Genomic DNA, 14381 nt, shown 5'->3' with positions numbered 1-14381 from the left:
TAGGTATCCAATGGTCAGCATTAAGGGCGTGGAAAGAGACAAGTGGGGAGCACTTCATGCAGCTCAGACCATGCGAATCACCTGTCCAGACCAGAAAACACTGAAGCAGTTCCACAAGTTTCTTCGTGCCTGTTCAAAAAGAGAGATGCTCATTGAATATCTCTACAACTTCTCGCAAGGATTTGACCTGAGCATTTTACATGATGGTGCTTTGTACCTCACCCATGGAGGAGGTTGTTATGTCTTCTCAACAGAAGGAGTCTTTGAAGTTGCCTCTCTTAGCTGTGACCATGAGGAAGCGGATACTCACATGCTCCTGCATGCTGCCCATGCTCTGTCCTCTGCACCACAGGTTGTCTTTCGCTGTTGTGATACCGACGTCCTTGTCATCGCAACAACACTCAGGTATCAGCTTCCAGGACAGCTTGTCCGAAGCATGCGGAACTCCAGCATGCCAAGAACAGTCAACGTTGATGCGATAGCGGACTCCCTTGCACTGGACACTGCAAATGCCCTCATAGGATTCCACGCCTTCATTGGCTGTGTGGAAGTGTAACTCAGTGTAACTTATTAATTGGCACTGGTAACTTATTAATTAACCTGGTAACAAAGCAGATACATTTTACATGCAAACTCTGTGAAAGAGGAGTTTGTAAATGAGTGTCAGGAATGCGCCCGAACATGATAATCTCTTGTCCACCTGGTCACAGCCCCTGGCTGAAGCACCCCCCTATCGTTTGGTAAACGGAACTCACAACAGGAGGGGAGCGAGCTGATACCAGGACTTGGTACATGCATGACCTCGGGGCATTAGCGGAGAGGGGATTAAGTCCAGTTTGTCCATATAAACGAGAGCAAATGTGGAGTCGACAGAACTTGCTACCAGAAGCTCTGACCAACGGGAGTGGCGGAGGAACATCAGCCGAACGAGAAGGACCATGCGAAAAGAGTTAACCTGATCCATTATATTATGCGGTATTATTTGGTAAATGGAATGAAGTGAATAACCAGTTAATAAACCAGACCTTTTGTAAACCTGTGTCCGGTCATTGGAGTCTTGAGTCTCTCAGCTACAAATTCCCCTACAATTTGGAGGCACCGCTGACATCAATTGTACGAACAAGTCTTTTAAAAAAGGTGAGTGTGTCTTGTTTTGTCCAATATGATTACGAACTTGGAAATAGTTTTGTACATACATGGGGAAGGAGGTGGTTCTGGGGGTTCCGTGCGCACCGATGCCGCGATAGGTGGCGTGAGCCATCACGAATGGTACATCGATAAACGACTGTAGCAATTTATTCGTGTTTTTTTTTTCTAAATGATTTCTGTAAATACGTATTTTTGCGCTGGTCATTAAGGGTCTTACTGTGACCTGGGAGCAAACGGAGCAAGCGTGCACCTTGCGACCATTTGCTTCCAGGACGTGTAAGGCCGGTACACTCGTTTACACACCCGTACACGTATAAAGTACTTCTTTTTTTTGCACTTGTTCAAAGCACTCGACTTGCTCGGCGAGCGATAGGGAACCGGGAAAGGGAATTATATTTATATATATATATTTTTACCTCATTCCAATTTATGGTATTGCGACAAAAAGGCTTATATCTTTGGAACGACTGGTCGGATTTAGACAAATTAAAACTCGTTCGATCAACAAATAAATTCATGACAGACAATCCCACCTCATGCCGGTCCAGAATTATTGTGAAAGATGGCGATTGGATAAAAATTGCATACCAACACTCCCTCACTGTCCCTCATTGTCCCTCATGTCCATTCCGGCACCCTGTCTCTTCCTCCCGCTCCTTTTCCCTCCCTTTACTTCCAATTGGCGGACGTTTTGCGAGAAGCAAAGCGTTTTGCAGGACGCTTCCAGGAAATAAAACCAGTGCTGTTGTTTTTTTTGACGAAATTTGCCAGATAAATAGCATGGGTGACACGACGAAATGATTGGATTTTGGTGAAGACCCAGGTGCGAATCCGGCTACGAGAATTGTTTAAAGTGATTCTTCACCATAAAGAGATCGGGTGAAAAGCGATATACATGATATTTAACATAATATACTTATTAATATTATTATTTTAATATTATTCAAAAAAAAAAAAAAAAGTGACAAAAACACGCCGATTCCATTTTTGGTTCAGGTCCGAATCCAGATCCGGCCTATCAGTGGGATACAAAACATAAACTGTTCACCAAAGCAGAAATATGCTCTCTACTGAGCATCGTTCTAGTTGTGTGTTTGTTCGTCTGGGCGATATCTTAGCCATCCTTTGAGATAGGAAGCTGAAATTTGGGGAAATTGGTGAACAAGTGCTTTTGAAAAATAATAATAATAATAATAATAATTCTGTATTATTTGGTTAACCAGTTTGTGTGAAACCTCAACCTAAATATAAAAATTGATCTGCTTGGTGTTAGTTTAAGGGCTGTTCCAAATTTATCCTGATTATGAGAGATAATTACAGGAAATGTGTACTGTTCTTGTTTGGTGATTATGAGACAAAAACAGCAGAGTGGGAATCGGCAGACAATGGAACAGCTAGCGACGAGTGTTTGTGAGTAACAACCACCCTCTGGTCGAGGCTCATAGGAGGGGTGATGCTTACTGATTCGGCACGCTTACAATAGGTGTTAATGGTGGGATGTCAGAGGTTTTGGTGTGGGTTAATGTTCACACTGTTTTGGAAAATAATGCTCGATGCAACATGATCCTAAAAAGAACCCATCCCTACATCGAAAGATCAGGAAGGGAAGGAATGGAAAATTTGTTAAGGTTTGAAATTAATCGGACAAGTGGGTCCCAAGGTATGGTCACCGTACTCGCAAGCCGTTCGCTTTGGCTCTGCGAATGGACCAAACCATTTCATGTAAATAGAGGGGGGGTTCTGTGGTCGTTCGTTTTGGCTTTGCGAATGGACCAAACCATTTCATGTAAATAGAAGAGGGGGTTCTGTGGTCGTTCGCTTTGGCTTTGCGAATGGACCAAACCATTGCATGTAAATAGAAGGGGGGTTCTGTGGTCGTTACTGCCACGTGGTTTCAAAGTTTTTGTTGTTGCTTGCACGCATGTTTTTTTTTGCAAGCACGTACGGGCAAGCACGTACGTGCGGGCACGCCCTAGTATATATAAATAGAGGTAATATTGAGTTATGGAATTAATTGCTTTCAACAATGCAAAGGGTGACAAGATATGGGATTTTAATGGGATTTTAATGGGATTGCATTGTGATTCATTGGGATTATCCATTGGGATAATCCACAACGTTTCACTTTCGTTGTTGCAACGTTTTGCTCCAACGTTTTGTGAACATTTAAATGTTGGGTTTTGCTAACGTTTCCACAACGTCGCTACAACGTTTCACTTTCGTTGTTGCAACGTTTTGCTCCAACGTTTTGTGAACATTTAAATGTTGGGTTTTGCTAACGTTTCCACAACGTCGCTACAACGTTTTACTTTCGTTGTTGCAACGTTTTGCTCCAACGTTTTGGGGACACTCAAATATTAAATAAATCGGATAAGAATTCACGAGTTATTTAATTATGAGCGATTAATGAAGTACTTATTTAATTAATTACATTTCTTATTAAATTACAGTAATTACAGTTCCGGTAATTACAGTAATTACAGTAATCATTACTCAGGCACCTTTTGAGTAAGGAAGCTGATATTTGGACATGACACTGACCAAGTGATGTGGCTGTCAAGGAAAATTTTGATTTATTGATTAATCATTTAATAAATTAACTCGTTGATTTATAAATGACTTATTTAATTAAAATTCCTCAGAGATACGTCTTCGGATGAGATACTTGCAGATTGGTTATGCTATGAGCCAATTGATTAAGGAAAATATTTTGTGATGGCCATATTGGCAATTTCGTGGCCATATTCGTGGCAACTCAGTTAGTGCCACTGCACCTTTAAAATGCATCCCTGCGTTCATTTTTCGATCGATTGAGTTGAAATTTTGAACAATCGGATCTGGACTGTCGTTGTTAACGACTCTAGCACGCACTCGTCCAATCAGGATGGAGCGGTATGGTCCCCGGATTATCACTGCCCGCAGTTTTAATTAGTTTTACTTTTTCTCTTGGTCATATAATTTTGAAGACATGCATGTCATGATAGAGGAAATGTTTGTTCTGTTAAACGGAATAAATGTTGTTTATTTGTGTGGGTGTGTATTTTTGTGTATTTTGGATATATTTTCACGACTAATTCCAGTTATCGTCCTGCAAAATGTCTGCTCGTTCTTTTTCCTTTGAGTCGTAAATTCCTGTTGAACTCTCATTAAAATGCGGAATTAAGTACGCTGTGTGATGATGGAGATCCTTGATGACGAATCAGAAATAGTGAATGAGCAAACAAAATAACGAATGCTGCGGCTAGAGCAGTGGAAGCGATTTTTGAATTGTTCAATGATTATTCGATATTGTTATGACTTATTGTCAATAGGTATACTAAGTGGCCATGAGGTAGCCTGTTGCTATGTACAGTTTTATTCTATTGTTGATTATACCACATAGCTGTGGTGATAAAGGAAATGTTCGTTTAAATAGATGATTATGATAGGACCATGACTATAAAATCATGATGATTATTATGAATGATATCATAGGGTTCAAATGCAGAATGCTGCATGAACTTGGGAAAGAACTTTCAAGCCCTATGGGATAAATTGGGTATTACAAGCGATGGAGTTTCAAAATTTAGCATGATTGAAGGAATTTGACAGTCCCATTTCAGGAGTTTTACGAAATTTATATTGCCAAGAGATTTTGGGTACTATTAAAAGGAAAATGATGAGATATTTTTCCCAAAGAACTTTAATATCTGCCATCCATTTTGGCTGTCTCACGAATGAAGGATGAGTTGCCTTTAGTGGTTGCAAAGAAAATTTGTGGAGACCAGGCAAAATGGGGAAATATGTCAGATATGACCCTAGGACAGGACGGTGATTCATCAATTAACATGAGGTACGAACCAGAGGTGACGGTCAATGGATGGACCTGTCCTGACATCATTGGGGAAAGGGCTTATGCAAGGAGTCATCCAAAATGATTAATTTGATTTATTGATGAATAGTGATGAATTAATTGAAATTGAATAATTGATTGAATTATTAATTGATTGAATCTAATTGATTGAATTTAATTGAATAAATTTAACTGAATAAATTGAACTGAATAAATTGAATTGAATATATTGATTGTTTGAATGATGAAAATGCGGTCTCAAGAAAGAAGCTTTGATATCTTTGCGAGATATTAACAATGTGGAGACAACCTGGGAAAATTGAGCAAGGTGGTGAGTTTATATACAGATATATATGTGCGGTTACCATTGTGTGATTTCCCCGTCAACAGAGCGGACACCTGAGGATTCACCCATTTCATACTGACCCTCCGGCTCATCTGCAAATACTGATCTGTGAGATTGGATTGTGCAAAAGCCACGGCTGAGGGAGATTCTCTGAAAATCACCGTGTGAACAGGTGGAGAGACCCTTCCTGGAGGTACGAGTGAAGCTTTAGAGGAACAAACTACAACACATCCAACGCTACTTTGATAAAAGGCAGAATGGGAAATGGAGCCTGCAAGAATACACAAGGACAAGCAGAGATTCCACAAAAAGGTACTTGTACACATCATATGTACGACCGTTATGGTGCAGAAGCTATAAGGCAGGTCGAGAATTGGTATTTGTGGACAAAGGGACATGATGAGGAGTTTCCAAGAGATGGTACATTTGAGCGAAGTCGATTGGAAAGATTGGAACAAAGATTGAAAGCCAGGAAGAGACAGAATCTAACGGTAGACTGGCTTGCATTCCATCTTTGGGATGGTGAATCCAGACAACGGGAACAGCAAGAACGGATAACGGATCTAGAACTTAAAATAAAAAGGATACAGGATACAGTGGAGGAGACAAATGCACAACTGCCCTCGAAATTAGGAATGAAAGTGACGGTTGTCCCATCTGATTTCCAGTTGTCTCCCCAAAAAGGACGGTACAGAGAATTTTTTCGTGTTTCAGGAGACAACGAGAGATTGCAGTGGCAACTCAGGGATGTAGAGATGCAGCCCAGCAATACAAATGCACAGGTGGACAGAGCAGGTAACGACAGAAGCCGGTGCTTCAACTGTGGAGAGATGGGACACTGGATAAGGAGATGCCCATATCTGAGCAGAAGACAATTTCGACAGGGAAACCAAGGACAAAGAAACCAAGGACAAAGAAACCAAGATCAAGGGTACCAGTGCGTACCGGTACCTCAGACAATGATTAGGCCTCCATTGCTGCAAATCCCAAATGATGATTGGCCTCAACAGATTCGATTACTGGACAAACAAGAATAACTGTCGATGATTCTTGGGTCTGAAAAGTTTTCGGAGCAAGAATTATTCATTTTTCTTTTGCTTGTAAGCAAATTAGTAATTAATTGATCACATGCCGAAATTGGATCTTTTATGTTGGGCACACAATTTTAAATTTACAAAGTTGGAACAATTGCTTTGCAAATTTTAAACCAAGGGACAAGGGTCACATGATGATCAGGTGGGAATTTCGGACTATTGTTCCACACGATTGATAAGTCAGTGGTCGACTGACATGTAAATGGGTGTGTAGTCAAATTTGGATAAAATATTGTGGGAACTGAAAGGGTAATTTCAATGTGACATCATAGGGGTTTTCTAAGAATAAACTTTTTGGTCCATTTGTGTATTAGCATTTATAAAAAAATTGAAGGACAAATTTTATGAAATTGAAATAAAATTGACACCCATCTTGATCTGTAAATAATAGTTCCAACGCAAACAAATACGCATAATGCATGTGTGTGTGTATTTTTTGTGTGTCAATGTTAGTGTTTTTTATTGTTTTGTGTATCAATCTTACAAGATTGTTGACACCGACAGTGTGCCTGTCTGGAAATGGATAGTTTTATGTGGATGGGATTGAATATGCAGAGAATCCGTAAAATAAAATAGAAATAAAATTTGATTATTAACATTATCTCTTTTGTCAAGGGAGATGGAATATAAAGATTTGATGTGCTGGGTTATGAGCAGCCATTAATTAATAGTAAAATTGTGAGTAATTTGGGGATTCCATTTTTGATAGAATTTATATGAGAATAACAGCTATTTATGGATATGAGCTTCATAAAAAGAAATGAGGGAGTACAAAATTATCCAAATTTGGGAGAGGTCTTACACTGACTTCCCAGAATACTCTGCTCATGGATTTATATATATATATATAAACTTGAATTTTATCAGCATATAAATTGTGCTGCATGTATGGATGTGTATTAGGCATAGATGATATGGGAAAATAGTAAAGAAAATCTTGCTGATTTGAACTATTGTGAGTTTTAAAACGGAATGCATTGTGCATCTTAAGCCAAGGGGCAGACATGAACGCGCTGTTACGTTATTTATACTCAGAACGCGGTGTTACGTGTACCTGCAACATATTTGTTAATCTCGCACACCTATATTGGCATACTGGTGTCAGTAGTACTCACTGGGTGCATAGAAATGGATGAGCAACAGTTAAGGGGGTGTAAAAAAAACACTTACTTGGATATTTTCTACAAAAGTAGGGGTTTCAATAAGTGGTACCATACACATGGGATTCATCAAATTAAGTTTTGGAGTTCAAATAAAGTCACTGGTTAACAGATGGGAATGGATAGTAAATAAATTCTTCGATGCTGGGTAAATGAAGTGAGATATTACAAAGACTTATTAGAGCTATTGTTCTTCCTTGCAGCAGTGGGAGAAAATTTAGATCCAACATAATGAATCTATAAATGAATGTGATAGGGATAATATCCTCAATTTGTACTAATTATTTGATTGTGGGTAAAGGAATTAATTAATCGTAGTGGATTGTTAACAAGCAGCCTGAAATGTCCTGAGAGTGTGCATCCATGTAATCAGAAATCCCAGATTTGTTTTTACAAACAACATTTTGGTAGAGATCTTATGTGGACGAATACTTGCTTGGTAGATAAAAACGGTACTGCATGTTGGCAGCCACTTCAGTGGCCATTTAGGCCGAACAAATAGGGAAAAACTGTAATTGAATATGTAATTTACAGATGAGTATTTGGGAAGTAAAAAGGGAATTTATTGATTTGGGAGACATTTTTCGAAGGTTTATTAAAGTGTTGCAATATGACATTTGGCAAGGAAATTTATTGGATGGGAAAATTAGATCTGTTTATAAAATGAGTTTGTTGACCCATTGAAGTTAATTCTTTGAATTGTTGTTTAATTAGCATTTTGAGTTCAAATTGGAAATAGTTTGGTAGAGCTTTGGTTAAAACCTTTGGTTGCAGTGTTTTGGAACAAATTGATAAACCGTAGGAGGTTGATAAGAATATAAACAAATATGGACCTAAAATAGAAAGATTGTTATGATGATATGAATAAATACTGAGATTAAATGATTAAATCAAGTGATGTTGCAAATGAAACAGTAGAATTAAGATAATGGCATAACGACAATGTTATGAGTTGTGTCAATTACAATATCAGTGAACTCATATCACCACGAGTGACACACTGTTAGGAAAAAGAGGGAAAAGAAAAAGTGGAGAGGAATTATGGTAATAATACATTATGTTTAATTTGTTGGTTTGGAAAAATTGTTGTTGGGAATTAGGTATTCCCGTTTGTGATTGTAATCATATACAATGCTATTCTTAGTTTAGTAATAAAATACATACCTGATTGAATATTATTTGTGTGACGCATATAAATGAATATAACTTTTGTGTTAAGGAAAAACAACAAATTGTTGAATGTGAAACTGTCGGAAGATATACATGATTATGCTGATTTCATGGTAAGATGTACCCTATCTGATCCAGTGTGTGCGGAAAGCAGATTCAGATGTGACTGAGCATAAAGATAAGACGAGATCACATTTTGGAGGGATTGCTAACGGAATTGGGAAGAAGTTCGAGAAAGAAAATTTGTGGCTAAAAAATGAAGTTAATCGTGGCATACACCCTCTTTCTCAAAGAATGATGAAGACATTCTCCCGTGTAACTTGGAGATGAATGCTTACCTTCACCAAGGAAATTTATGTGACCATTTGCCTGGATCACACTGCAACATATGAAAGAAAGGCGATCACTTACTCTTGTTCGAAGGCTTCGAACATTCACCACATCAGAAGTTGCAGGACAACGACATTTTACCTGCAACCTCTGTGAAATGCGGGGACATATGTTATTACTTCACCAACGTCCGGGGAACCAGCATGGAGCTGCAAAAAACGGCTGTGCCCTTGTCACAACAGCTGTGCACGATTCTGCTGGTTGCTCCTGGTAAGGACCATGAATGACCTGAACACCATGGTCCCAACATCAGTGTGGATGCATCCGGCATCCCTGTTCCACATCTTGCTGGCCAATCAACGTCACACCAATACTTGCTGCCCACTCACAATGAGGGAGGAGGCAAGTCGACTACAACTGGGTGAAGGCCTTGTTCAGGAATTACTATGGTTTACAGCAAAAAGTGGCAAGAATGCTACAAGGAGAGCAGGGTCAGTCTATGACTCCGAAATGTTACCACAACAGCGAAATCCTACACGAAGTAGTGCAGGAGCTATGAAGACATTAGGAGAAAATGTTTCATACCAGGATTCAAACACAAGTGATCAGCCCTTCCTTTCAAACAAAGTCAACATTTGTGTGGAGGCAAACGTTTTTTGCCAGATGGTGCAGATGCTTTATAAAACTTGAAAATGAAGTGAAATTGTTGTATCTTGGTGATGGTGAAGTGTTGTTTTGAAAATATATTTGTGATGCAAATGCAATAGATTGAACGATATGGAAGGAGTCAATGACCAACGAAATGTTTTGTGATTCTTGCAGGATGACGGTGTATGCCCAAGGGAATTTGATTACCAAAGTGATTGATTATTTACTTATACTTGTAATGATGTTTACTTGTAGTGATTGATTGTTTACTTATATTGATGTTTAGATTAATGGTTAATATAAACAAAAAACAAAAAGATGAGGGAATTGTGGAAGTGTAACTCAGTGTAACTTATTAATTGGCACTGGTAACTTATTAATTAACCTGGTAACAAAGCAGATACATTTTACATGCAAACTCTGTGAAAGAGGAGTTTGTAAATGAGTGTCAGGAATGCGCCCGAACATGATAATCTCTTGTCCACCTGGTCACAGCCCCTGGCTGAAGCACCCCCCTATCGTTTGGTAAACGGAACTCACAACAGGAGGGGAGCGAGCTGATACGAGGACTTGGTACATGCATGACCTCGGGGCATTAGCGGAGAGGGGATTAAGTCCAGTTTGTCCATATAAACGAGAGCAAATGTGGAGTCGACAGAACTTGCTACCAGAAGCTCTGACCAACGGGAGTGGCGGAGGAACATCAGCCGAACGAGAAGGACCATGCGAAAAGAGTTAACCTGATCCATTATATTATGCGGTATTATTTGGTAAATGGAATGAAGTGAATAACCAGTTAATAAACCAGACCTTTTGTAAACCTGTGTCCGGTCATTGGAGTCTTGAGTCTCTCAGCTACAAATTCCCCTACAGCTGTGATACTTCATGTTACATGAAGGGGAAGGGAAAACTAAAGCCCTTCAAGCTGATGGTGTCATCTCCATCATATATAAGAGCATTCACACATTGGAGAATTGTGGGACTCCAATGACATCTTGTTCCATGTCTTGGAGAGGTTTGCCTGTGATCTATATGGACAAAGGAAGTGCACAACCTTGAATGATGCATGAGTTCATATCTTCAAGATTGCTTACTGAATTGATTGCTCACCACCATCCACCCAACATGTGTTGTGTTTGTCATAAGAGTGCCACCTATCAAGCACGCCAACACAAACGAGCGCTTATGCATGGTCGCACGTGAAAAAGCTGAATGCCTCAACTCTGTGTTTGCCTCTAAATCTTGTGTCCCAAACCCATCCCTCTCTGTACCCACCATACCCAGTCGTACCCAGCTGCTCCTGGACTCTGTGTCCTTTCCTCCTGACAAGGTGGAAAAGTTTCTGTCAACCCTCGACTCTGATTCTGCAACTGGTCCTGACGGCATCAGCCCACGGGGCCTAAAATCATGTTCTTCTGCTCTTTCACTCCCTCTTTCTGTTCTCTTCACCCTCTCTTTTGCTCAAGGTCATCTGCCATCTGCTTGGAAATCAGCCAACATCACCGCTTTGCACAAAAAAGGTGCAAAAACAGATCCCAGCAACTACAGACCAATCAGCCTTCTCCCAATTATCAGCAAAGTCATGGAATCCATCATTGCTTCAGATATGAAATCTTTCCTCTTCTCCAATGGCTTGATCTCTGATCATCAATTTGGTTTCAGACCTGGTCACTCTACTCTGGACATGCTGCTTCTGCTTTCTCAACAATGGATGGAGGTCCTCAACGCCAAACAGGAAATTAGAGCTGTCTCCCTTGACATTTCACGTGCCTTCGATACGGTCTGGCACCCTGCTCTGCTCACCAAACTCTCCTCCTTTGGTATCCATGGAAATCTCCACGCATGGGTGGCGGACTTCCTCTCTGGTCGTAGTCAACGTGTGGCCCTGAATGGGTTTCTCTCATCTCCTCTTCCTGTTCAGGCTGGAGTTCCCCAAGGTAGTGTTCTGGGCCCTGTGCTTTTTCTGGTCTTCATCAATGATCTCTCTGACTCTCTTGAAAATCCTCTCTATCTCTTTGCTGACGACTCTACGCTCTGTCGCTCCATTCCTCATCCCTCAGTTCGGCAGTCTGCAGCCTCCTCACTCTCTGCAGACCTGGACAAAATCACAGACTGGGCAAACAAGTGGAACTTGTCTTTCAATCCTGATAAATCTCACACTCTTACGATGTCTCTCCGAAAAGACCGACTGGAAAACCCTTCCATCCACTTTCTGAATAATCCTCTCCAAGAAGTTCTGTCACTCAAGCTTTTGGGTCTCACTATTTGCCATGATCTTTCCTGGGAAAACCACATTTCAAATCTGGCCTCCAAAGCCAGTCGCCGACTGGGCATCCTCCGTCGTGCGAAGTCCTTCCTTGGCACACCTGAGCTCCTCACCACATACAAGGCTTTCATCCACAGCTCTATTAGCGGGGTGGCTTGGGGTCAATTTTCAAGATTACCGTTACCGGGCGGACAAAAGCGCCATTTTTGGTGTGAGGCTTCCTTAGGGTATATCAGTTGATTTTAGCCGAGGAGCCCTCTCGAAATATGTACGTAACCATGGTAACACAAACAAATCCAAGATGGCTGCCGTTCATGATAAAATACCAATTTTCTTGGGTTGTAGTTGTTAGAGGAAAGCCAAATTGTATCAAAATATTACTTAAATATCAGAACCATGTCCTCAACATGTTCGGTCACCCTCCTGAAATATTAAAGTAAAACATAAAAATCCAAAATGGCCGCCATTTGTGCTGAAATAGCAATTTCCTTGGTTTTTAGCGGTCATACGATGGCTAAATTGTACCAAAGTATGATTATATTATACCAGAATATTTTTATTGAAGCCCTATTTTTAAAAAAGATACACAAATAACCTACCACATATGGACAACATGGTTGTTTATTTCCCGTAGGTCTAAAGATCAAAGAAATCAAACTACATAATATTGACTGCAACATCCAAACTAATTGAATTTAAAAGTGATCTAAACTATTTTTTCTCAAGATAGTGCGTTCTTGAGACAAGGGTTTGAACATGGAAATAATGTGAATGTTTTAATTATGCTTTTATCCTAACCTTAATGTGACCCTTGTGGGTATCCGTAGTTATATACCTAATTTAGAGGGCGACATTGTGACTACAGGCTGTCTTTACTATACTGCTAAGCACATGTATTGGTGGAAAGTTTTCTGGCCTCCTTTGTTAACAATCGACATATTTTATGGTAAGTAAGCAACTTTTCAAGTTATTATCTTTAATTACAGAACTTCAGTGATCAAGTCAGGTTTTTTTTAGCTAAACAGAAGTATGTGTTTATGTACATTTGGTAACAATCAGCATAATTAGACAAGCTTAAACACTCCTATAAATAATGGCCTATGCAAAATAATCAACACAATGTGCACTATATCAGGAATTTAGAAAATTCTGGCTAATTAGATATTTTTATACTGCATTATATAGCACTTATTAACTTTACCCATGATAATGATTAATACGTATAAATCAAATATAATAAAAAGCAACTGTTAAACAATGCTGTTGCCCAGGCCATTTTTAAAACTACGGAAGACATTATAGGACATCATTAGTGAAAACAAAAAATCAGATGTCCTATCTTGACTTGAAAATAAATGTGATTGATTATGTGTTTTTTTTCTCTTTGTTATCACAATAAATTTTCCATATGGAAAGTATTATAGGACATCCATTGTGAATGCTAAATTAAAGCTGGATTAATATTACTTGTGAGTAAAATTTATATTTTTGCCAAACTCAACAAGTTATTTATATTGATATTATTTTAATGTGAATAATATATACTTTTTGCTCAATTTCAGAGCACCGATTGAAAGCCAAGGAAACTGCTGGTACGGATTGGATTCAGACATCGTGCCAAGAGAGACGAGCCCGTATACAAGATGGATCTAGATTGGAATTGTTGTATCATTTGTCAGCAACACACATCTGAACCTTTGAAATGCCCTTTGCAGAATCCTATAGCAAGTCGTGACATGACAGATGCTTATACATCATTTTTGACAAATGTAGAACAGTTCAAAGACATTGATGCACTTCCAACTAACATCTACTTTGGCAGTGATGTTACTGCTGCAGATTTTGTAACCCACCATAGAAACATTTGTGTATCTGGCTCGTCACCCCTTTGAGCTTCTTTATACAGACGCTGATCACTTCCAGAAGATCGAGAGACTAATCATCATCTTGTATGATAGCACAAGTCCCTTGAGCTCCGTCAATGAAGCAAGACAGGAACTCTTCTGCCAGAAGAATCGATCAATGGACAGAATACCACCCACACAGGATGCTCTTCTTCAACATGGCCGGCGGGCATTGTACCAAGCCGGAATCTGGACAACCAGCACACAGACACAGTAAGTGGTTCCTTCTCCACAGACATTTGCATGGACCAAGGTGTCAGATGTATGGGTACCAGTTTGGATATCAATGCCAGAGGTTTCCAGAGCATGCAGAGAACTAATCAAATGTGGTTGCAAAGGAGACTGTACCACCACATGCAAATGTGGCAATGCCAATCTTATCTGCTCAAAACGTTGTGTTTGCCCATGTATTAAATAGACAAGTAAATAAGAACATTGCAGATGTCTAGATTACTGAGAAAGTAAGGATTTGCACATTGCAC

This window comes from Myxine glutinosa, chromosome 1 (assembly GCF_964187855.1).
Source record: "Myxine glutinosa chromosome 1, kmMyxGlut1.1, whole genome shotgun sequence".
Taxonomy (NCBI): domain Eukaryota; kingdom Metazoa; phylum Chordata; class Myxini; order Myxiniformes; family Myxinidae; genus Myxine; species Myxine glutinosa.
The sequence above is the reverse complement of the archived record's forward strand: the minus strand, read 5'-3'. Positions refer to the sequence as shown.